Source organism: Fundulus heteroclitus, unplaced genomic scaffold (assembly GCF_011125445.2).
Source record: "Fundulus heteroclitus isolate FHET01 unplaced genomic scaffold, MU-UCD_Fhet_4.1 scaffold_111, whole genome shotgun sequence".
Taxonomy (NCBI): domain Eukaryota; kingdom Metazoa; phylum Chordata; class Actinopteri; order Cyprinodontiformes; family Fundulidae; genus Fundulus; species Fundulus heteroclitus.
In genome coordinates, this window is record NW_023396524.1 from 162,556 (window position 1) to 188,408 (window position 25,853).

The following is a 25,853-nucleotide window of genomic DNA, read 5'->3' on the forward strand; positions in this document are numbered from 1 at the left end:
GAGGTTAGATGAAGAGCTTTTGTGAACAGTTTTCAGTTCTTTCCACAGATTCTTAAGTAATTTCCCTCTGGGATTATTAAAGTATGTCTGATTCTGGATTGGATTCAGGTCTGGACTTTGACTAGGCCATTCTAACACCTGCATATGTTTATTTGTGAACCATTCCATTGTAGATTTTCTTTATGTTTTGGATCATTTTCTTGTTGGAAGACAAATCTCCGTCCCTGTCTCAGGTCTTCTTCAGACTCCAACAGGTTTTCTTCCAGAATTGTCCTGTTTTTGGCTCCATCCATCTTCCCATTAATTTTAAACATCCTCCATGTCCCTGCTGAAGAAGAGCAGGCCCAAACCATGATGCTGCCACCACCATGTTTGACAGTGGGGATGGTGCATTCAGGGTGATGAGCTGTGTTGCTTTTACACCAAGTTTAGCCACTGTACAAAAGAGTAAAAGTTTAATCTCAACAGCTTTACAAACATCGGGACTTCAGTGTTGTGCAATTACACACCGTTTTAAAGTTATTTAATAAATAACTCTGTTATTGTCTGGTGAATATCGGCTCTAGAGCTGATATCAGGACAATAGATGAAAAGGATGAATTCGAGCACTGATGATCTTTTTACAGCAAACTCTGCACACATAGAATAAGGAGTGACAACTTCTCTTCAAGTTAATGAATTTATTAAAAGCCCACCTGCCCCTGTGAATCCTGATGCCTTGCTCATGGTCCGTTTCTGTGTCAGCAGGAGGAAGTGGGGAGTGAGAACCGAAGGAACACCAGAACCAAGCTCACTCCAAAGAAAGCAGAGGTACCGACCAGAACCAAACAGCTGAACTGGTCACCTGGAGACAAAGAGCTGATCTGTTGTACTTCTGTGGTCAGAGCTCTTCCTCAGGTTGTCGGTTTGACTCCCAGAGCAGCAGGAAGGACGGCACGCTGCAGAAGATCGGAGACTTCCTGCAGAGCTCCCCGACTCTGCTGGGCTCCAAAGGTCAGAAACGTGCGACAAGAACCCAGAACCAGGACCGGTGGGCTGAAGCTCACCAGAGTCAGAAACGGGTTTTACTTTATTACCAGAGGCTAATTTAATGCCGTCCAGATTAAGAAGTTAATTTCATCAGTTTTAAGGAAAACGGTTTATATTTGAAGGACTTTGTGCTGAAAGCTTGAAAAAAAGCACAAATTTAACATCCTGAAGACTCACGGCTGAGGGGAGCAAATGTGAAGAGTTTGATTTAATATGAGGCCAATGTTGCAAAGGTGTCTTTTTAAAAATAAAATCTGAGGTCTCTTTTAACTAGGCGGTTACCTGTGCTTCCTAAATGTCTTCAGAGTCCAGACCAAATGTGAAATAAAGAAATGAGACCTTGATATCCCAGAGCAACGATGGCACAGTGCCCGCTTGAAAGCATTTTTTACCTCCGTCAGTCAACAGAACATTGAAATAGTTCACTTTGCAGGACTGTAACATAAATTGCAACCTGAATTGTTGAGAAATGTCACTAACCGGGCACTGAAGTGTCAAAGCAACTGGAAATAAAAATCTGCCAAATGTCAAAAAGCCTTTTAAAGCATTTTCAGCAGAGTTGGTCAGAAATTTATTGCTCAAAAAATAAGAAGCTTTCATTTATAAAACATCTCCGTAATCCAGTCCAGATAAAATGTTGCAGCTTTAAGCTGATTTTACATTAAAAAAATGAAAACTTGTTACAACAAAAATATCTTTATTCTCAGCTACTTCCAGTTTCTCCACCTGGGGGTTAAAGGTCATCAAAGTATTTATTTCTGCTGTCAGAGCTCAACAGTAAAAACCTCATCAGCATAAAGATGCAAATTAGCATCAACACGTTTAGACCCAGATAGACAATAAAAGGAACCAAGGACTGAACCCTGTGGCGCCCCCTGGTGGACGAGAAATCGATCAGAAGCGCCGTGAAAACCCGCCTGTCTGGCTGCAATGCGTGCTCCCGACACAGGGTTTCAGAATTCAGCACAACACCTGTTTCCAGCAACTTTTATTTGTGTCCCTGGTCCGACACGCCTGAGTCAAATAATCCGGTAATTATCAGGACTCTGGAGAACCTGACTGCAGACTGAGGAGCTGATTGTTCCATTTGATTCAGGCGTGATGGACCAGAGAACCTCTAAAAGTTTCAGGACACCGGCCCTCCAGGACTGGAGCTGGACACCGTTGGAACAGGAACCTGAAGCTGAAAATGTGGGACTGTCCCTTTAAGAGGAGCAGCAGGACGCCGTGCACGCTGCGGCTCTGTATGCGCGTTCACACGTTTCCTGTGTAAAACTAAAAGTCCAGAATAGGAAGAAGTTGTGATGTGGAAATGTTCCATGTGGTTCTGTTGTTGGTGTTGGTTCAGCTTCTGGTTTGGTGCTGCAGGAGTTTAGCTAGAAAAGTAAAAACTGGTCTTCAGTCTGTCCAAGTCAGCAGTTTGGAAGTAAAGAAGCTGATTTTAGTCCCAGACTGTCAGCGTCGGCTCTTCTTTCATTCTCAACGTGTTTTCAAGGTTTGGAAAGATGGAGCAGAAATATCATTTCATCAGTGCTTTGAGTTTCTGCTGCTGATTTATTCAACTAAAGAACAAAATCTGTCATTTAAAAACATGTCAGAAAGAAGATGGAAATGTTTTACTGTAAATTAGGACTTTTTGAAAGTCAGTGTTGATAGAAAAAAATCTGTTTTATTGAAATATTGAAAATTGATCAGACGAACAAAAGAGAATGAGCAGCAAATGAATCAAACACAGAAGAAGAAAATCTGTTTATTTCTCATTAAAACACATGAAGTAGAACTGCAGCAAATATAAAAAAGGAAGATTTAACATCTGAATCTAAAGATTGAACTAATTGTTCAACAGGGAGAGACTTTCTCTGACAGGAGGAGACTATTTAGACTCAATCAGCACAAAAACACTGTGCAACCATAACTGGAACTGGACCATAACCCAAAGCCAGGAAGCAGAGGTTCAGTGAATGTGGTGTTGAAGGTGTGGAGGTGGATCAGTGAGTCAGAGGAGACTCTGTAGAAGGACAGAATACCAGCAGGACAGTCCACATATACTGCTACTCTGTTGGAGACGGAGGAGGAGGAGATAGATGTTTCTCTGTTATTGTGACAGACAGAGTAACCATCATCATCACAACATCTCAGACTCCAGGACTGACCATTTCTTCCAAACCAACAGAATCCTTTCCTCCTGATTCTTCTGTAACTCACTGATATCTCAACTTCTCCTCTCCACTCGACCTCCCAGTAACAGCGACCAGTCAGACCAGTTCTACACAGCAGCTGAGGTTCATCAAATCTCTCGGGATGATCAGGATATGACTGAAGCTCCTTCACATATATAATTTTCCTGTTGTCTTCAGACAGTTTGAGGTTTCTGCTCACTGTGTTTGTGTCGATTGTGAGTTGACAGGAATCTGATGGAGAGAACAAAGACAATCCAGCTGCAGTTATTGATCATTTATTGACACTTTGATGATGACTCCTGAATGAGTGATGGACAGTTTGAAGATGGTTGAATGTGAGCTGCTTTGTTGTCATGAATCAAATGAAAAACACACTTACACTTCCTCAGACCTGGTGTCAACCATCGGACTCCAGCAGGCTCCACCCTGAAAGGAGGAGGGGGGTCAGACCATCAGTCTCTTTCAGCAGCAAACATGGACATTACATGTCTCTCAGACACACATTGTCCTCCACTGAGAAAGGACCAGACCAACATTTGGACACGTCCACAGAGAAAGAAAGAAGAGCTGAGAGCAGACATGATGATGATGATGATGATGATGATGACCATGACAATGATGATGATTGATGATGATGATGATGATGAAAACATTACAACCTGCAGTGGATGTAGTGAGGACAGTTGGTGGCGCTGTAGCACAACTCATTTGTCCAAACAGAGGAAAAGCTCCAACAGAGAGGAGAAAGGAAATCCCTCAGTAACAACCTGAAGAAACAGCCTGAAGCCTAAAAGGACATCAGGAAACTAAGTCAACATTTCTGGAAGCTCCACCTGATTTAATAATCAGCATTAAAATACAATCAATCTAAAGACTGACACCAACTCTGGATCCCTGTTCCATCCACACTCCCACACACAGATGGAGGAATGAAAGACTAAAGAGCCCTGTGGAAATCTGCTGTGGCCACACTGGAAGATCCAGAAATACAAACATTAAAAAGGAGAAGCTGCATCACATACAACAAAGAGTTCAACAAGAATCAAAGATCTGATCTCTGAGCTCAGACTCACAAACCAGGGAGAGGCTTCCATCATCACAGACCTCTGACAAACACCTCCAACCTTTCAGCTCTTCCTCTACCAATCAGCACCACCAGGTGGCGCTGCACACATTTACAATGAGACCAAGAAGAAGATGCAGCTTCCTGAATCCAGCAGCTGCTGTAATGGCTTGTGAAAGTGTCCAAGGAGCCTCTGGAACAAGGCCCCCAGCAGATAAAACAGTCCAGAGAGTCTTTGTTTGCATCTTTCCACACAGATTTCCAACCTGCTTTGAGAGGGAAATGAAGTCCCGTTCTACTGATGATGACACGCTCTGATATCACAGATCAGGAGCTGCTGGACTTCTACATTTCCAGCATGGAGGACATGGAAGATCTCAGCTCTGATGAGGAGCTCACCTGCCTTCAAACTGATTCAGGCTCAGAGAAATATTTCCAGATGAAGTCAGACTAAAATGTTGGATTGTCATGCTGCTGCAAGCAGACAGGCCAAGAAGAAAGCTGCAAGTTCTTCTCCTGTTCAGCTCTACGTTCCTGTCAGAGACTTCAGCTCCTCATGAGGAGAACAACTAAAGCCTGGAACAGACTGTCACGAACATCCTGACATCTCCTCCCTGAACAAAGGTCTGCAGCATCAAGGTGACTCTTAGCTTCATCTATGGAAAGATCTTCTCTAAAGGGGCGGAGCCTGGATTGGAGGTCCAAGTAGGAGCTTCCAGGAACAAACCTTGGGAACCTCTGGAGTAGCACATGTCTTTGAGATTACTGCTTTAATTAGTGGATACATTGATAGAAGACATGATGACTAAAATATCTGAGAGCTGCAGCTCCATTTTCTAGAGATCTGCTGGAACATCGGTTAGAAGTGAAGAATTTCATCATTTTAGATCCAATCTGGTTATCTTCCATAGAAACAACTGATTTATTGAGCTGAACTGGTTCTGAAGGTCTGGATGGTAAAAACCTCCATCGTTTTATGTCTCATTGGTTTTCAGAAAGAGATGAATTGTTGCTACATGAATGAAATCCATCATGACTTGGATCATGAATGATGGAGATACGCTCTGGCTTCATATTGAGCAGAGCTCAGGTACCGTACCCCTGCACATCCTGCCGGTTCTAGACCGGTTCAGTTTAAGGAGACAACAGAAGGGACAAGCAGAACACTTCAACTATGGATCAAGATCCAGAAAACGTTGGAACATCAACCTCCATCTCTCCCTGTCATCTACTGGATACATGAAGTCCTTTGCTCCAAATAACCTGGATATTAGTTTAAAAAAATGGGCAGAATATAAACTTCATTACATTCATAAACTATTTGCTAAAAGCCAGTTTAAAACATTTAAAGGACTTAAAAGTGAAGATAAACTGCCAACACTGATCATTTTAGATGCTCTTAGCTCAGATCCTCCCTGATGTCACATCAAATTCAGACACATGGAGAGAGTTTAAGTGGAGAATGATGATGAGGTTCTTCAGAACTCCAGGAATTACAGCAAAGATGGACCCAAATAACCCAGTTTATGCTGGAGAACCTGCAGAACCCACATAGCAGATCAAAGCCATGTGTTCTGGTTATGACCCAAGCTGGATGTATTCTGGTTGTAGCCCTTTAATCCTCACAAATGAAGTGGGTGGGCTCTGGGTTTTATCAATCTCTTCAATATTTCCCTCAAAGTATTATCTGGGATCTCTGCACGGTATCAGGTTTTAGCTCCACTGAACACTGGAATAATGAGGCACAGACTAAATCACCACTTGACACAAGGTAGAAAGCAGGGCTGTCCAACCTACGGCACGCGGGCCAACTGCGGCCCTTAGTCCACTTTTTATTGGCCACAGCAAATTTTGAAAATATAACTGAATATGGCCGCACAAGAAGCTTGAGCTCAACTCTGCTGCACTTCTCAGTTTCACCACTAGATGAAGCCACATAAACAATTTCAGGCTTTCCTGTCTGATGTGGATGCTGAATACAGGGATGTACTCTACCACTCTGATGTGCGCTGGCTCAGCCGCAGCTCTGTGCTGCAGCGCTCTGATTGGCTGAGATCAGAAATGGAGCAGGTTTTAAAAGAGAAGGGCCGACCTCTTCATGAACTAAGTGACCCTCTGTGGCTGGCAGACCTGGCATCTTTAGTTGATCTTACGCATCGTCTGAATACACTGAACAAGAAGCTACAAGGCAAAGAACAGCTGGTGCCACACCTGTATGCACACCTGAAAGCCTTCTGGGTAAAGCTCCGCCTCTTTGAGACACAACTACGAGGCTTTAATGCTGCACACTTCCCTGCTCTGTCTGAAATCACGTCTGCTTTTCCAAAGGCCGACCTTTCTGCTAAAAAGGAGAAATATGTGTCTGTGATTGCATCTCTGCTGACAGAATTCAACCAGCGTCTCCAAGACTTTTCTGTCATTGAAAAACAAATCCAGCTGTTCTCCACCTCCTTCCTGGTGGATGCAGAAGAAGTGGAAGAGAGTCTGCAGTCAGAACTGATTGAAATGCAATGTGATGATTCTCTGCAGAGTCAACATCAGCTTCTCTCCCTCCCTGAATTCTTTCAGTTTGGATAATGCCAAGTTTCCTCTGATGAGACGCCTCGCAGAAACAATGATGAGCCTGTTGGGCTCAACATCCAGATGTGAACAAAGATTTTCTCTGTTAAATCAGAACAAAAGCAGACTGAGAAGCAGAATGACTGACAGCATCTCTGTGAAGTCCTTCGTGTCTCAACCACCAAACTTTCTGCTGACATGTCAGCCATCCTTCAATCAAAGGACAGCATCACTGCTCCCACTGACTGCAATGTTCTTCACATTATAGCTGACTTAGAAATACACACAGTATTTGTGGCAATATGGCACCTAGTGTGGCCCTTTGTTTAGTTTTCTGGATTTGGCCCTCACTAGAAAAGTTTGGACACCCCTGGTATAAAGTGTTAATTTTTCCCGTTTAATTTAGGAAAGGTGAATAAAATAAATGTACTTTAGGACCTTTACATGAAATAAAGACAAGTAACACGGGCTTTTCTATATACATAACCAAAATAGAAACACTCAGGTTGTCAATCTGAAATCACAGTTCAATAATATTTGCTTAAATGCTGATTAATTAAACCTAAAGCCAGCAAACACCAAGCTAACCCTATGTTGCAGACCTGTTTCCTTGCTTGTGAATATGGAGACCAAACTCAGTGGTCGTTTCTCTCAAAGAGCAAATAATAAACTAAAAAGGTCCCTTGTGCCAGACGAATAATAATCCTAACAGAAACGCTCTGCTCCGTTTAGTCCTCCTCCCCAGTGGAAAAAACTCAGCTCCCACAGTCACGGCTCTGACTCCAATACTAGGCCACCTGCTTTATCAGTTTGGTTTTTATCAATTTTGCATTATTTTAACTACATGCGCTGTGTTTCTGTGCCTCAGTGCTCTTACTGCTCCTCTCTCCTCCCTTCCCTCAGACCCAGGTGCTTTTATCAGCGGCCAGTCTTCAAAACGTGAATCACTACATTTAATGTCCTTCCACTCGTACCAAAATGTCCCAATTAAAGTCAACAGGAGAGTCAGTAGCTGTGTTTCATGGTATTTTGTTTTTAACGACACAGAACCAGCGGTGCTTCAATGGAATGCTGCCTTGCTCTTTAATTCAGTTGAGCATAATTACGTTAAATGTAATTTAGGTGTGGACTTTTTAGGGTCATTTTAAGGAACTTGTAACATCAGTGGCTTCAGCTCAGACCCATTATTCCTCCTCTTCCCTCTAAAGGAGCCCTTTACACTATTTATTTATGCATTTTTCCCACTGTTTATCCCTCGCGTGCAGAGCACCAATGGGGGTAAAATCTGCCCACCTCACTGCCTCAAACCGATATCATTAGTATAAATTATGCTGATACCAGACGTTACCAAAAAAAAAAAGTGTTTTTTTCTACAGCCACTTAAGAACCAGAGAGACGCAGAGCTTGAAAAGCTGCACCTTTACTCATCAACTCTGGGGTTGCCATGCATAATAAGTGCTATATTTCCTGTAGGATTCCCTAATAAAGACTATTAGTTGGCTAAAAGCGAAGCAGAAAGTCATTATTCCGTCCGCTCTGACCACAAACAAAACGCTCAGAGAACAACTTCAAACTGAGCCTTCAGCTTGGTAATTACGCACCAGAGCGCCCTGAGGAGAGCAATAGAGGAGATTTGTCTGGTCAGAGCAGAGACTGAGATGAGAAACCTGTCGCTGTGAAAGGTGATGATGGTTATAAACTGTAACAGAATAGAAGTTAATGGAGCTGAAAAGAGGGAAACATCAGCAGCTGGATCAGCATAAAGATGCAGCGTGAACCCCTGAGTGCTTTAAGTGTTCCTGCTGAGGGGAAAATGTCAGACCATACAGGCTTGATGAAACTCAGCCTGATTCACCAATGAGGTTATAGATCTACACTGAAACAAACCCATAGATTAATGTGTAACATTAATAATACGGTCAATAAAATAAAACTACTTTATTTTATTCAGTATTATCTGAACAGTTGTGGGTTTTTTTCTGTTTTAACCCGCCCCCAAACCGCCAAAAATTAACATACTCTCACTCTTAATTTTTGGTCCTCGTCTCCAAAGGTCCTCTGAGCATTTCCGGGTGGCTCAGAGTTCTAGCTGGGTCCAATCTCTTGTTGTCCGGTTGGGTAACGATCCTCTACAAGCTCCTAGGTCCAGCTGAGTTAGCCTAGAGTCCATTAGCATCGGCTAGTTGCAATGCTAAGCTAGCAGCTAAACACAGTCCAAAAAGCTTCCAGTAGAAACTTCAGTGTCTTCTACCTCGGACTTAAGCATACTTACTTACTGTGGATCATCGTGGGGACAATCCACGGCACACATTACTGTTTATAGTCCAAAGACAAGCCAGTTTATCATGGAGATGTTGGTTTTTGGCCGCAGAACCGGATCTCTTGGCACTTCTGCTGCGCTCTCTCACCCAAACTCACGATGCATTCAATGACTGGCTCAGCGTAGGAAAATACACTTCCATTTTACAGGCTACTTTTACTGAAACATCACAAACAGAGGGCCTACTTTTAAAATGTATCATTAGAGCAAATTCATAAACGATTGTTTTCAACAGCAGACAAACTGAACTAAACAGACGCCAATGTCAAACTGAACTCACGTCAACAGGAGACGTCAACTGAAATAATAATTAAAAAAAATCTGAATTTAACAGATGTCAACATATTCCATATTCTGATTTACTTTTTAGGCTAATTATACACAACTTAAACCTGCAAAGCTGTTCGATGTTGGGTTCTAAAGAAGAAAGAAACAGCCGCAAGTCATCCTGCACTTGTAGCCTTGACCGGTATTCGTTTTTGATCAGGGTGAGAGTAGAAAACCCACATTCACACAGGTAAGTGGAGGTGAAGGGCATCAGGACTCATGGCTTTGGCGTCGTGGGGAAACTCACTCTCGACACTCAACCAGAATTGCGTAATCGGCATTTCCACCAGTCTCTGTTTTAAGTCCAGATTTGAGCTGAGCTCAAATCTGGGGGGGGGGGGGGGGGGGGGGGGGGGGGGGGGGAGGAAAGAGAAGGGGTTTCTGACCCACTGGTTTCCCAGTGGCTCCTCTCCAAAATACTCTATGAACTGATCATGCAGTCTGTTCAGATGCTGATGACCGGTTTCACAGAGTTGAGCGGCAATAAAACTAAAGGTAGTAATTAGTAATTGGATAATTGTTAGATGGAGGATCTGAGACTTTGTGACAACACGGCTCTGACCCAAGACTGGTTGATGATCTGGTTGTTGTTCTTTTTCTCTTTTTGTTGTTAAAAAAAATGAAAAACTGAATAAAATTAAGTTTAAAGTGTGTTTAAAGTGTTTCATCATGTGAATTTTAACTGGTGAACTTCTCTTTCATAAATATATTCAAAGTTCCTATTCAGCACCATTAAAGACCTTCAGCCCTTTAATTTTCCCTGTGAGCCGTTCTTAGTGAGGAGAATATTACAGCCACCTGGGAAATGATCTCTGCCTGCAGTGGAGTCGTCTAATAAATCCAATTTCACAACCAGCTGAAATATTCCTGGTCACAAGTGTTAAATCAAGGACTGATCCATTTTCTGGATGAACATCTGTTCTGGTCCATCTTCCATCATTCAATAGAATAAATTATTATTATCCTCTAAGTGTTCTTCTACTATTTCTCCATTTCAATCTGTTCTGTTTCCTCCCCATAATATTCCATGTGCATTAAAGTCACCACATATCACTGATTATCTCCACCTTTAATCTACATTAACTGATTTAGATCTAACTTTTTACAAGGATTATAATAGCTAACTATGATTAATTAACCTAATTTATTCTTCCCCCTATTACTACATATTCTAGATCAGTTCCTGTACTTATTTCTCTGTATGTTAGATAATCTTTTCTAAGTGTTGAACATCCTCCTCCTGTTTCTTTCTTCCTGTCACTGAAACATCTCCACTTATTCAGAAAACTAGTTACAGTTTTATTTTGTCTTTTACACATGTGACCTTAGGCACCGTTGGTTATATGCCGATAACCTCGTTTTACCAGATCACAGATAAGTTTGTAAGAATGGTCAGAGGCACTGTTGCAAGTTAAATACAATTTCATTAAAATTCTAAAGTTCCTGTGGGCAAGTCAGTTTCAGTCTAAAAAAAAAAGTTCCACCTTAAAAATAGGGGTCCATGCTGACCCTGGAATCCTTATGGCTGTGAATCAGTTAAAACCCAATAAAGCTAGACTGCTGGGGGAGGAATAATATGGAAAAAGACAAAATACAACTAATTACACCCAAGTGGCCCCCAACAAAAGCACACTCACACCACAAGCCCTGGTGAATACAACAAAAGAAAAACTCCCCTTCCTCTAGTCTCCTCAATCTAAATAAAACCAGCACAAGACCCAGGGACAGCATAGATCCTCAGGTGGGTTAAAAACAGGCCAGGGAACTAAACAATAAAAACCCTTCTTTTACTAAAAAGTAAAAATAAAACTCTAAAACAGTAATTAAAACAATGGCTGAAACAATAGCAGGTCAACCTGCACACAAAAGAGAGATCAAATTAGATCCGCACTCTTACGGTGCATTACCGCCACCAACTGGTTTGGAGTGTGGATCAGAATGACTTATACTACCTAAAATAAATTAAACCAAACTACCAAAACAAAACAAACACCCAAAAACAAAAAAAACAAAAAAACAAACAAAAACAAATTAAATCCTATCAATTAAATTACTTAGTCTAAGATAATGAAACATAATCCCATAACACTCATCTCTTGAATTACTTCTAAGCATTTCTATTAAATCAAATTTTATTCTTTTCCTTTTTAAATTTTTAACCATTTCCCTTCTTTCTTCTTCATATTTCTTACAGTATATCATAATATGCTCAACTGTTTCTTGTTCCCCACAATACTCACATCTTCCAGTGTTATGCTTCCCTATTTTGAATAATGTTCCATTTCATCCTGTGTGCCCAAATCTAAGTCTTGATATGATTGTTTCTTCCCTTCTGCTCCTCCCTGCACAACTCATTTCTCCCACTCTCCTCTGAATCATGTACAGCCACCGTCCTTTCCTCTCTTCCTCCCATTGCTTTTGCCACCTTTCCTTCATCTTCTGTTTAATAATGCTCTTTACTTCCATCTTACTAACTTTAATTGAGATATCTATGTTTTCTCTAATTGTAGTCTCCTTTGCAACCTTATCTGCCTTTTCATTTCCTTTTATTCCCATATGTGCTGGTACCCACAAAAATATAACTGTAATTCCCATCATTTGAATTCTGAACAATGTTTGCTGGATTTCTATTAAAATATCTGGTCTACTATCTGAATGACTTCTCTGTAAACTGATTAATGATGAAGATGAATCTGAACAAATTATTACTCTCAGTGGTCTTATTTCCTCTACCCATTGTACTGCCAACAGAATTGCTACCATTTCTCCTGTGTATACTGATATGTTATGACTGATCCTTTTTCCTATTGTAATTTTAAACTCTGGAACAATAACTGATACTCCTATCTTATTAACTAAACTTTTTGATGCATCTGTGTTTATCTGGATGAAACTATAATAACTGTTAATATATTTCTGTATTGTATCTGAATTCAAAATAAACTCCCTATCTTTGTTTTTCTTTTTTAATAATTTAAAATCTACTTTTGCTTCAGGTACTATCCAAGGTGGAACTGCTGGCATTGGTACTGTCGGACTGAAAATTAAATCAACTAATTCTAACTCTGTTGCTTTTTGTTTAACTGTCCATCCAAAGCTATTTTTCTCCCTTTTCTCCATTTCCCAACAAGACTTTAAAGTGCTTTGTGCTGGATGATTATCACTATGACCTTTTAAATTAGCCCAATAATTTAAAGACAACTGAGTTCTTCTCAGCTCTAATGGCATTTCTCCCATTTCCACCTGGAGTGCTGCTGTTGCAGTTGTTTTAAATGCCCCTGTACATAATCTCAAAGCCTGAAACTGGATGTTGTCTAACTTTTTTAAAGATGAACTCGATGCAGATCCATACACCACACAACCATAATCCAATACTGACCTGATTAATCCGCAGTAAATGGCCTTCAATGCTTTTCTATCAGCCCCCCAATCACTTCCCACCAACATCTCATAACATTTAACACCTTCCTACATTTGTCCTGTATTTTCTGTATATGTACACTCCATGTTATCCCCTCATCAAACCATAACCCCAAAAACTTAAAGTGTTTTACTCTTTCTAATTCTTGATTATACATTTTTAGTTTTATCTCTGTACTAATTCTTTTCTTTGTAAAAAACATTGTATTTGTCTTATCTACTGAGAATTTGAAACCCCATTTATATGACCACTGTTCTATTTCTGTTATTGCATCCTGTAACTTTTTAATAATAAATTTCAAATTTTTCCCCCTCTTCCAAATTGCCCCATCATCCGCAAAAAGAGAAAACCCCATCCCATTCCCTATTTCCTTGAACACATCATTAATTAATATAGAAAATAATAAAGGACTCACTATACTCCCTTGAGGTGTTCCGTCCTCTACCCTATATTTCCTCGAATAATTCTTCCCTATTCTAACTTGTATTAATCTCCCTTGTAAAAAATCCTTAATCCATCTAAATATTCGTCCTTTAATTCCTAATTGACACAGTCTAATTAACAATCCTTCTCTCCACATCATATCATACGCCTTCTCTATGTCAAAGAAGAAAGCCACCACACTTTCTTTGTTAACCTGTGCTTTTCTAATTTCATGTTCTAAACATACAGCTGGATCCATTGTATTTCTCCCTTTCCTAAAACCACTTTGGTATTTAGCTATATATCCTTTCTTTTCCATATAATATGTTAGCCTTTCATTTATCATTTTCTCCATTTAGATGTTAAAGCAATTGGTCTATAATTTCCTGGATTAGTACAATCTTTTCCTGGTTTGCGTATTGGCACCACCACAGCCTCCTTCCAGCTCTGTGGCAGTTTCGCATCCTCCCATACTTTATTATATAATTCTAGTAATACTTCCTTTGATTTTTCATTGAGTTGATTTATCATTACATAACAAATCTGATCCTTTCCTGGTGCTGACGTCTTAGATTTCTGGATAGCGCGTTTTAGTTCTGTCATTGTAAAAGGTTTGTTTAATAAATCATTATAATTTTCTTCTTGTTGTAACTCTTCATTCTCCCTTACAGTTTTTTCTCTCCCTCTTTTTCCTTCTTCACTAATATTATCTTATCTGTGAATTTTTACAAAAGTTTTAGCCAGCATCTCTGCCTTCTCCTCATCTCTCACTGCTATTATTTGTCCATCTTTTAAAACTGGGTATCCATACTCTCGTTTTATACCATTCATTCTTTTTATCATACCCCAAACTTTACCAATCTCTGTCTCTCTTCCTACTGAACAACAAAACTTCCTCCAGTATTCTTTCTTTGCACTTTTTATAATTCTCCTTACATTTGCTTAAGATTTTTTATAATTAATAAAATTCTCAAAACAATGATTTCTTTTTACCAATTTAAAAGCTTTATTTCGAGATTTTATCGCTTTTTCACATTCCTTTGTTCACCATGGAACAATCTTATTTTTACGCTTTCCTTCCTTCTTTTTTATTGACTTTTCTGCAGCCTGTATAATAACTTTACAAATTAAAATATTTAAATTTTCAACATCTTCATTTCTATCAATTTTTCAATTTCTTGTTCGCTAATATTTCTAAATTTATCCCAGTCAGCACTACTAAATGACCATTTCTGCAATCCTACTGTTTCATATTCTTCTACATTCAATCCTACTACTGTTATGATTGGATAATGGTCACTTCCTACTGTTGTTCCTCTGACTACTTCCCATGTACAAATGCCTGCTAATGAATCTGAAACTAATGTGAGATCTAGTGCTGTTTCTGTACCCATTCTGATATTTAATCTTGTTCCTCTTCCATCATTTAAACACACTAAATTTGTCATATCCATCACCTCCTCAATCACCATCCCATTAGCATCATTACTGTTACCCCATAATGAGCTATGTGCATTAAAATCCCCACACCAAATCACCTTCCCTACTAACTGTACCACTAGTTCCTCTAGCAACTCTAAAGACAATTTTTTACATGGATTATAAAAGTTAACAACTTTAATATTTCCTTCTTTAGTCCATACTTCAGTTATTAAATATTCTAACTCTTTCCCTTTTCCTATAACTCTATATTGCATTCCTTGTTTAATAAATATTATACATCCTCCTCCACTACCCTCCCCCCTATCTCTACGAATACTATCGTACCCTTTAATAACAAATAACTAATTCTGATTTAAGCCAAGTTTCTTGAACACATATGATATCTGGTTTATTTTTTAAATCTCTAATAAACCCTTTAAACTCCTGCCCATTTGCTATTAAGCTTCTTGCATTCCATTGTAAAATAATCAGTTTGCCTTATCACTTGCTCCTCCTGCTTTCCCATCTGCTTCAAGTCTTGTTTTAATTTGCTCCCAAGATATATATTTTATGCCCAAAAACTTCTCAGCTCCCTTAACTATTATTTTAATTTTCTCAGTTTTATGTTTAACTTGATCCGTACAGTTGATCACGTATGCCATAAACAAAATAATCTTATCCACTGACAGTCCTGGATTTGCTTTCTCTGTTTGACCTGGTTCTTTTCTCGACACCTGTATAACATTGTGAGTTTCCACTCTTCCTTTTTGTCCTTGTACTGTCTTCACTGCTTCTGCATAACTTATGTTGTTAACTGTTTTAACCTGTTGTATTTTTTACAGCCCTTTTCCTAACTTCACATCCTCCATACGTTACCCTGTGTTGGCCACCACAATTGCAACATTTATCCTGCACATTTTCTTTACAATCCTCCACCCTATGTTCATCTCCACATTTAGGACATCTCTGTTTCCCTTTGCAAGCCACTGCTATATGTCCATATCTCTGGCATTTGTAGCATCGTAGTGGTGGGGGGATGTATGGCCTAACTGGAAAAATCATGCATCCTATTTTCACTTTTTCTGGCAACACTGACTCCTGAAACTCCAGAAGAAGCGACAAGCTCTCAACTCTTTCATCATTTACTGTTCTCATAAGTCTTTTAATTCTGCTCACCTCACCTCCATTTATACTGCGTTTAAGTTTGTCCAAGTCTTCCTCCACTGGTATCCCTGTTATCACCCCCCTTGTGACTTTACTTTCACCCACAATCTTTCTCTCACTAATTATTTTCTTACACACACTTTCAACTTCCCACGCTTTGTTTTTCTGTTCCTCCGTTTTGCACACTATAAACAGGCTTCCATCTCTCAAAATCCTCGCCATTTCCACATCTCCAAGCTTCTTTTTTAACTCCCTGGATACTGCTATAGGGCTTAAACTGATATGCTCATCTTCTTTCCTAAATTTCAGGATGATTTTAACTTCCTTTTTCCCAGCCTTTTTCGCACAAACCCACTAGCTTCATCAGAACTGCTCTCTTCCAAACTCCTTTTACTTCCTTGACTCGTCATCCACCCTCCTTCTGCTCTATTCACCCAATTCCTCCTCTCCTATTAGCCACTGGAGTCCAGTCGCCATAATCCATTTCCCCATCTTCCTCTACTTCCTGAGTAGCCATTCTGACCCATTCACAAACCAGCTTATGCCAACCGCCGATGAGCTGTCCTCCTCCCTGCCCGTAGCTCTGCGGCGTCTCCTGGTTTCACGTAGCGCCGACCACCTTTTGCGTTCACAACTCCCAGCTCCGACTGCAACTCCAACACAACTCAAAACCACTGCGCTCCGTTGCCCCTTCCGTCAACGCCCCTGCTCATCTGATCTCCTCAGTGAGCTACCTGCTCTTAAATGTAGGTGCTCATTATAGCCAGGTGTGCTCCATTGCAGCCTCTTCCATATATGGGCACAAGGAAGGGTGTGCAGCACCATGCTTCAGGGCCATAGTGCCCCAGCTACACACATTTTAACCATCTGTGCTTTTTTAACACATTTAACACGTTTTCACCTCTCATCACAACAACCTCCTGCCATCTTGGAGGAAAAGTCACCATGAATGATGTGACATTTCTCCATAATCACACATGAACCCTGAGCTGCTGCTTTCAGCTCCGTACCTGGATCATCTAGTCTGGAGTCAAAGGGAAAGAAGGGAACCAAATCTCTGCAGCTCCAGATTTAGCTCCACAAATGTGATAAAATAAAAACTGAATAAAGTTAAGACCAAAATGATTCTTAACTCTGGCTGATCTAGATTTAAAGAGATTTTCATTCAACCAAGAAGTAGGAAGGAAATGAGGCTGGTAGCTTTCAAAATAAATATCTAAATATTTTATTAGAATGGCATGTTAAAAATTATTTGTAGACTTTTTAATAATGAATGTTAAAAGTTTTACTGATTGTAAAGCACTGGAACCCATCTAATTAGTGCTGAGAAGCTTTTTACATCTTTCTAATGTTATTCTGACATTTGTCTTTGGAGCTCAGAATCCTGCAGGCTGGAAGTCCTCTTACCATCACCATCATTTCCACCTCAGTGTCTGTTCTAACATCAGGTTTCTGAGTTCATTTTTACACTGCCAGAATCTGGATCCTCTTCTCCACTTGTAATGATTATTTCTAAAATTAACATCCGGCTCACTATGGTCGTGATCGCAGGGTTGGCTCTGGTTAAATGCCTGGATGACCCCAGATCCAATGACCAGGCCAAGTGATGCTTTCTGCTTTCTTTAATAAGCAGATTTAGGTCTCTGTATGTGTGTGGTCCTACAAAATATAATAAACTAATAAAAACACAAATTATAATCTTATGTTATTACAACCTCTCACATTAGTAAATGACACTAATAATTACAGCCAAATACAGCCTAGTAAACCTAACAGGTCTTTTTTTGGAGCCCAAACTAGATCTGGGAACAAATGAAAACTGTTTTATCTTCTTCCAGTCCTGTGCTTAAATCAATGATAATGTGGAGATCAATCAAACAAGGCAACTAAACTTGATCAGAATCACCAATGGAAGGGAAAAAGTTAGCTTAGTTAGCCATATCTGCTGTCAAATGAGCTGATAGAAAAGATCCAGAACGATAAACCTACTTAACAAATTATTCTGATTGAACAATAAACAAAACTCAGCAGTCTAAAGGACGCACACTGCCAGGAAATACCACATAGACTGCTTCCAAAAATCAGCTTGTAAAGATCCTCACTGCTTCTAGAAACACAATTTTTACATCTCTTCTAACATGACTCTTCTAACATGTTATGCACCTGCATAACTTTCCCATGTGAAACAAGCTCACATGCTTACAGATTTACTTTGTTTCCACATCCAAGCACACAGAGAGGATTTGAGTTAGATAGGAATTGGATCGTACCAGTGGCTGCAGATGGCTGCAATGGTTGATCAGTCTGATCAATCATTGTCATAAAGTACCTCTATACCTTTATTCCTCCATACCTGAGAGTTTCCAGTCTCCAGCGTGGATCCTTGAGTCCAGACGACAGCAGCTTAACTCCTGAGTCTCCTGGATGATTGTAGCTCAGGTCAAACTCTTTCAGATGGGAGGGGTTGGAACTCAGAGCTGAGACCAGAGAAGCACAGCCTTCCTCTGAGACCAGACAGCCGGACAAGCTGCAGACACACAATTCAACACATGATGTTAACATGAGAAAGTAGTGCTCAAAAAGCTGCTGCTCAGCTGGTTCTAATATATATAAACTAGAAATCAAACTGTATTTTGTTCTGCAGGTAATAAAAAGTAATATCTGACACATTTAAGCGGATTAATCCTAACTAGAGCTCCACTGGGATGGAAACTGTACAAACTGACAACCTCTGCAGAAGGTTCTGGCTTTAAGCACACTTCAAACTGGACCTAAAATACCAAACACAAACTGGTGGTCCAAGTAGAACCATTCGTCTGATGTTTAAATCGCTTTAATCTCATTTATGGAGTCAAGAATCGAAGCTGTGATAAAGAATAAAGCAGTGGTATGGATCAGCTTATGGTGAGCACATATTTCACACTTGCAGAATCAGCAGAATGTCTTTGAGACATCTCCCATCTGAGGTAAGATCCAGTCTTTCAGTTTGCTCTCTTTCTTCCACTCTTTATTAAACTTTTTCCCAAATTTTCCCCACTTACTGCAGCTCATTCTCTTGCTGTCTCATCACTATTTTCACTTTTACTCTGGGCTCTGGCCTGCGTGTGTTTGGGATATCCTGAGTCAGGGTTTATGCAGGAACAAGTAACTCTAATTTAATGCTTTTTACTGCTCTTTTAATGCTCTTAGAAATAATTTTAATGCCATCAACAAGTACCCATAATAATAATAATAATAATAATAATAATAATAATAATAATAATAATAATAACAATAATAATAACAATAATAATAAAAATACATTTTATTTCAAGCACCTTTCATAACACTTAAGGACACTGTACAGGTAAAAACAATAAGTGGTAAAAGCAACATCATCAGAAATCAGGTTTCAACAGGATGGAGAACTTTGTACCTGAGAGTTTCCAGTCTGCAGTTTGGACTCTTCAGTCCAGCAGAGAGAAGCTTCACTCCTGAATCCTGCAGGTTGTTGTTACTCAGGTCCAGTTCTCTGAGACTGGAGGACTGGGAGCTGAGAACTGAGGACAGAGCTTCACAGCTTCTCTCTGAGAGGTCACAGTCACTCAGTCTGAGGAGACAGGGAGAAAAATTCATCAGAAATATTGTTGATTTCTTTACAGTCACCAATGTCCTCCTTGGAAAGATTGGTGGATCTGTTTGGTTTTACACGTCTTTGTGTTTCCTTTTGATGCAAACTGGTTCATTATAAATAAACTACCTTTAGGTGTAATTTATGATGCTGAGATGCAGACCCGGCAGCATGGGGGGAGGGGGGTGGGGCGTGCCCGCCCTGGACTGGAAGCTGTCTGTCTTCTTTTTTTTTTTTTTTTTCTCAGAGTGGCCATCGTTCTATTAGTACTATCTTTGATGTGTCAATCATAAATTCAACCAATCAATATTAGATTTTTTTTAGATACAATCAATAAATAATTTGAACCTGTATCATAACGTAATAACCTCTAAGTAAACATGTTGTGAATGAGGATGCTTGTGGACTGGCTTTTTTATTTTTATTTTTTTACAATTTTTTTGCTGCCATGTCCTTTCAATGCACCCCCCCCCCACACACACACACACACACACACTACCCCTTTTGTGTTGAACAGTGAAGTGTGAGAAAACAGCTTTAATTCTCCATTACATAACTTTCATATCACGTATGTTTTTTTTCTTTGCTTCAGCGCAGTAGTGTGCTAACAGCATGTTCTGATGTGTTTAATAGTTCTGTACTTTTAACATGAGAGTTTGAGATTTCCAACATTGCAGGTGTTTTTAACAACTGTTTCGAACTGAAAAAGCCAGTCCACAAGCATCCTCATTCACAACATGTTTACTTAGAGGTTATTACGTTATGATACAGGTTCACATTATTTATTGATTGTATCTAAAAAAATCAAATATATTTTAAATTCAAAAATACTCTGATTGGATGGAAAGAAACCTGTCTGATTGGCTGGTGTGGTGGACAGTTTTTTAAGTCACGAGCGCCCAGAGTCAAGCGAGCACACAGCTGGTGCTGAGCGTGGAAGGATCAGGTTGAGAGTGCAAGCAGACACGGAACCGAGCGCGAGGATAGTGGGTTGAGAAGAGTTAGCACATTTGAGAACGTGATGTTTAAACGCTGAATACCTGTGTCACTGCGCGCTCAAACAAAACACACAAATATCGCTGCAGAAGTTGGTACACAATGATGACTGAAAAATAAGTGGGTATAAGCCGTATATTGTAAAAACATACGGCTTTACGATCAACCGGAAGCAGTCCAGCATGTTTGGTTCCGCGCAAACAATGTGTTGTTTGCGCAGAACCAAACACATTAATAATAATAATTAATGGGTACTGTTAAATGGCTGGATAAGCAGCGGGTCCCATTACTGGCAGGAGCCAGGTGGTTGTTTTCAGCTTCTCTGCATTGAGGTAACATATTGTTGTCTGTAGATGAATAATATAACAGAATCAGAATGTTCATTATTGTCATTGTACATCATGTTCCACACATGTACAACGAGATTAAAGCCAGCTCCAACCAGTGCACTAATGTCAAAATGTCAGATAATCAAAAATATATACAGTATAGTAGTGTTATGTACATTGTAGACATAAGATATATTACTCTATAGATTGTTAAATATGTGTGTAAATATTTCACATTGTAGGATAGAAACTGTAAATATTGTACAGTGTCAATATGGACAGAAATCTGGTCTCAACAGGATGGAGAACTTTGTACCTCAGAGTTTACAGTTTGCAGTTTTTTTTTAATGATGAATAATGTCAATAAACTAACATTTCCATCATGTTTTAGCAGGTAATGGACATAAATCTGGTTTCAACAGGATGGAGAACTTTGTACCTGAGAGTTTCCAGTCTGCAGTTTGGACTCTCCAGTCCAGCAGAGAGAAGCTTCACTCCTGAATCCTGCAGGTTGTTGTTACTCAGGTCCAGTTCTCTGAGACTGGAGGACTGGGAGCTGAGAACTGAGGACAGAGCTTCACAGCTTCTCTCTGAGAGGTTACAGCCACTCAGTCTGAGGAGACAGGGAGAAAAATCTGCTATTAAACAATTCATCAGAAATATTGTTAATTTCTTTACAGTCACCAAAGTTCTCCTTGGAAAGATTGATGGATCTTTCTGATTTAACACGGTTTATGTTCCCTTTTATTGTGAACTGGTTCATTATAAATAAACTACCTTTAAGCCGGGCGTACACTGTACGAGTTTTTCAGTCGTGGTACTTATATACATCTCAAACTGTGCGACGGAACCGCGGGGTTTAAAAAGTTCACCGCTCACGATCTGTGCAGCGCAACGCTCGGACGAGACCGGACTGCTCACACTGTACGTCGTGTCCCCTCTGGGACCGCTCGCTGTGGTGGCAGGTGACAGGGACCCAGAGCAGGGGTTCGAGCCCAGCTCTGGCGAGGCCCGCAGGAGGCACCGGGCGTCGGGGGAACGGAGGGGAGAGTGGAGGGACGAGACGCACCGGCGGCCGCGCGGCACGGCAGGTCGCCCGGCCCGCACCCCCCGCGAGCGGAGGAGTGCCGAAAACAGGCGGCCAGCGCGGACCGCGGAGGAGAGCTGAAACAGGCAGCGGACCGCGGAGGAGTGCCGAAACAGGCGGCCAGCGCGTTGCGCGGACCGGACGGCTCGCCCTCCCCAACACCGGCCGGAGGTTGCTTCAGGGACGCCCGCTTCCCTCCCTCCGCTGGCGGGGACGGAGAGGAGGGGAGGGCGCCCCCTCGTAGCTCTGCTTGAACAGCAGGATGCGCTCACGAAAACCTCACGACAGCCGACTGAATTTCAAACATGTTTGATTTTCACGATCGTCCGATTCCTGATCGGGAGGTAGTCGTGAGAAGCCAGTCCCCCCTCCTCCCCCCCTCTACGATCAAGCTGAAATTCGGCCCGATTCAAAAAATGCTCGCACGACTGAAGAATCGGCCCGAAAAGGGGAAAAACTCGTACAGTGTACGCCCGGCTTTAGGTGTAATTTATGATGCTGAGATGCAGACCCGGCAGCATGGGGGGAGGGGCATTGGGGGGCCGTGCCCGCCCTGGACTGGAAGCTGTCTGTCTTCTTTTTTTTTTCTCAGAGTGGCCATCGTTCTATTAGTACTATCTTTGATGTGTCAATCATAAATGCAACCAATCAAATCAACGACAAGTCAACATGTTAGTCGATTACAGCTGTAGAGGGGCTGGTCGCTAGGTCAGACATTCATATCTTTTAGAGACGTCGTGCTCGGCTGTGGTCACTATCGGTGTCGGTGATGGGTGTATTGTTGAAAAAGTCAATGCATGCGTGATATGAAAGTTATGTAATGGAGAATTAAAGCTGTTTTCTCACACTTCACTGTTCAACACAAAAGGGGGAGTGAGTGTGTGTGTGTGTGTGTGTGTGTGTGTGTGTGTGTGTGTGTGTGTGTGTGTGTGTGTGTGTGTGCGGGGGGTGCATTGAAAGGACATGGCAGCAAAAAAATTGTAAAAAAATAAAAAAGCCAGTCCACAAGCATCCTCATTCACAACATGTTTACTTAGAGGTTATTACGTTATGATACAGGTTCACATTATTTATTGATTGTATCTAAAAAAAATCTAATATATTTTAAATTCAAATGAAAATATAAAATATTACAATGCAACATATAATGACTTAAATTCTATTATTGTGTATACTTGGTCATCAAATCAGTGTCAGTTAACTCTGTCAACTAGGTTGCCTGTAGGGATTTTTAAGGTCCAGCAGGTGTCAGTATTCAGTGACACAGTATCAATACAGTTGGGCAACGTGTCGAAACGCTTCATGACGCCTCATACACCCGACACCGATAGTGACCACAGCTGAGCATGACGTCTCTAAAAGATATGAATGTCTGACCTAGCGACCAGCCCCTCTACAGCTGTAATCGACTAGCATGTTGACTTCTGTCGTTGATTTGATTGGTTGAATTGTATGATTGACACATCAAAGATAGTACTAATAGAACGATGGCCACTCTGAGAAAGCATTGAGTTTTTCAACAATTCTCTCTTGCGGTTTTTAGCAGCAACAGCATTGTTTCTTATGGTTTAATATTGTCCATATGCCTTCTTTAAAGATTTCTAATTCTACTCGCAGGACATGCGCATTTCCAAGCTTATTTCCTGTCGTTGCCATGGTGAATCACGTTATTTGCGTTACAGTGATTGGGCTTTTTTCATGCTCATGTTCACGTTCAATGGTTGATCGGACGCTGTGTTTTGTTACCTGACTGATACCATCTGTTCTGAAATCGGAAATGCTAAGTATGACAGAGTGATGTAGAACTACTCAGAGTAGCAGCTTTCTACCCAGTGTAGATCAGCCGTATTTTCTGAAACGAGGCTCAGAACAAAGACGCACAGCGCAACCTGCCCAACCATAAAGGCGTCTGCCCAACCCATCAGTGGTGCGCTCCGATCAGCACCTGGCGCTCACAGAGCCGGACCGTGGTATATAATCTCACCAGAATTGGAAAATGGTAAAAAAAAAAAAATTATATATATATAATATATATTGTTTAAAGTTAAACTTGGATTTTATTTACTGCGCAGCATAGCTTTGCTGTGCGCGCTGAATCGAGATGCTGGCGCGAATGCACACGTGCGCAGTTTAGAGGGAACAGAAACAGTTTGGTGCGTCAGTCAGTTCGAAACAGTTGTTAAAAACACCTGCAATGTTGGAAATCTCAAACTCTCATGTTAAAAGCACAGAACTATTAAACACATCAGAACATGCTGTTAGCACACTACTGCGCTGAAGCAAAGAAAAAAAACTTTGTGCATACAGGCTCTGCACAAAATATTCAATCAGGCAACCAAATAACACACAAGATCACTTTAACAATCACGATATAACTGAAACTGAAATAACTGAAATATACAGAATAAAAAACTAATTACTGACCAATATCCATGTCTGAATATTACCAAAACATTCCACTCTCAGCTACCTTAGCTTCACGCAAATATATCGGTGACACATGTTTTTCTATTCTTTACACAAAATACTTTCAAATCATATTCAAGTTCTTTCTGAGCAAAGTAATTCTCACAAAGACGAATGTTTTCCAAGGAGGAAGCGTGTAGAACACATTTAACTTCAACATGAACAGTTTTTTCTAGCTTACTTGATGGAACATCGATTTTCCCGGAGAAAATAAATCAAAGATAGTTTTAAGGTAAGAGCACTCACTATGTCCTGTAATTCAAGTACAAATCTGACGAAGGTAAGTCTGATTAAATATCAAACCCTTAACCTTTTTAACTGTTCTTAGCATTGATTTACTTGGTCTAAATTTAAACTATTTACTTATTTAGTATGTTATTTATGTAATTTATTCACAGCATGAATTGAATGCTGTCTTTTAACAAAAGGCAGGACAATTATTATTATTATTATTATTATTATTGAATGCATTAAAACTGAAAACTATAACAGCAACAAAACACATTTTGTTGGGATGGGGCTCCTGAATGTATTTCTTTCTTCAAAGTGTTCACAAAATAAAACATTTCAGAATCACTCCTATATGGTGAATCTGCGCCTGGTTTCTATTCATAGACAATAAAGGTCAGACAAAACATAACAAATCAATCAAAGAATTAACATTTCCATCATATTTTTAGCAGGTAATGGACAGAAATCTGGTTTCAACAGGATGGTGAACTTTGTACCTGAGAGTTTCCAGTCTGCAGTTTGGACTCTCCAGTCCAGCAGAGAGAAGCTTCACTCCTGAATCCTGCAGGTTGTTGTTCCTCAGGTCCAGTTCTCTGAGACTGGAGGACTGGGAGCTGAGAACTGAGGACAGAGCTTCACAGCTTCTCTCTGAGAGGTTACAGCCACTCAGTCTGAGGAGACAGGGAGAAAAATCTGCTGTTAAACAATTCATCAGAAATATTGTTAATTTATTTACAGTCACCAATGTTCTCCTTGGAAAGATTGATGGATCTGTTTGATTTTACAAGTCGTTGTGAACTGGTTCATTATAAATAAATTACCGTTAGGTGTAATTTAGGATGCCGAGCGAGGAGGATCAGAGAAACTGAATAAAAAAAGCAACTTGCTTTTCAAGCACTTGCTGCCAAATGTTTAAAAATAACAGAAATGGTTGTGGCAGGGCCGTCAACAGCTGCCATGGCTGATGATGACGGTGGAGGTGACATCAGGTCTCTCAGTGGCAGCAACATGTAGCAGAACCTGCGCTAAGCTGGACTGCTTTCAGAACGTATCATAATGTTAATAAACTCCTAAAAAAGTATAAAATCTAATGTAACTGAATTTTTTCTTTAATATTAATGGCTTGACATTTTTTTGCCCTATTTTGATCTTGCTGATTTTGGGTTTCTGAATTTTATTGATGATGAGGTTCATGGATAGTTAAAATTAACATGAGCCGTCTTTCC

General features: G+C 40.4%; 1 long non-coding RNA gene across 2 annotated transcripts; it reads right to left on the reverse strand.

Moving 5' to 3' along the window:
• Positions 1-3,592: 3,592 nt before the first annotated feature.
• LOC110367708 lies at positions 3,593-25,178 on the reverse strand. 2 transcript variants are annotated; one of them, XR_004928240.1, is made up of 3 exons: positions 25,125-25,178; positions 18,262-18,435; positions 3,593-3,635 (listed from the first exon to the last, which is right to left on the reverse strand). It is a non-coding gene; the product is annotated as an uncharacterized LOC110367708 (long non-coding RNA). The 2 variants fall into 2 exon arrangements; XR_004928241.1 differs by lacking the exon at positions 25,125-25,178 and adding an exon at positions 19,324-19,363.
• Between the last annotated feature and the right edge of the window lie 675 nt (positions 25,179-25,853).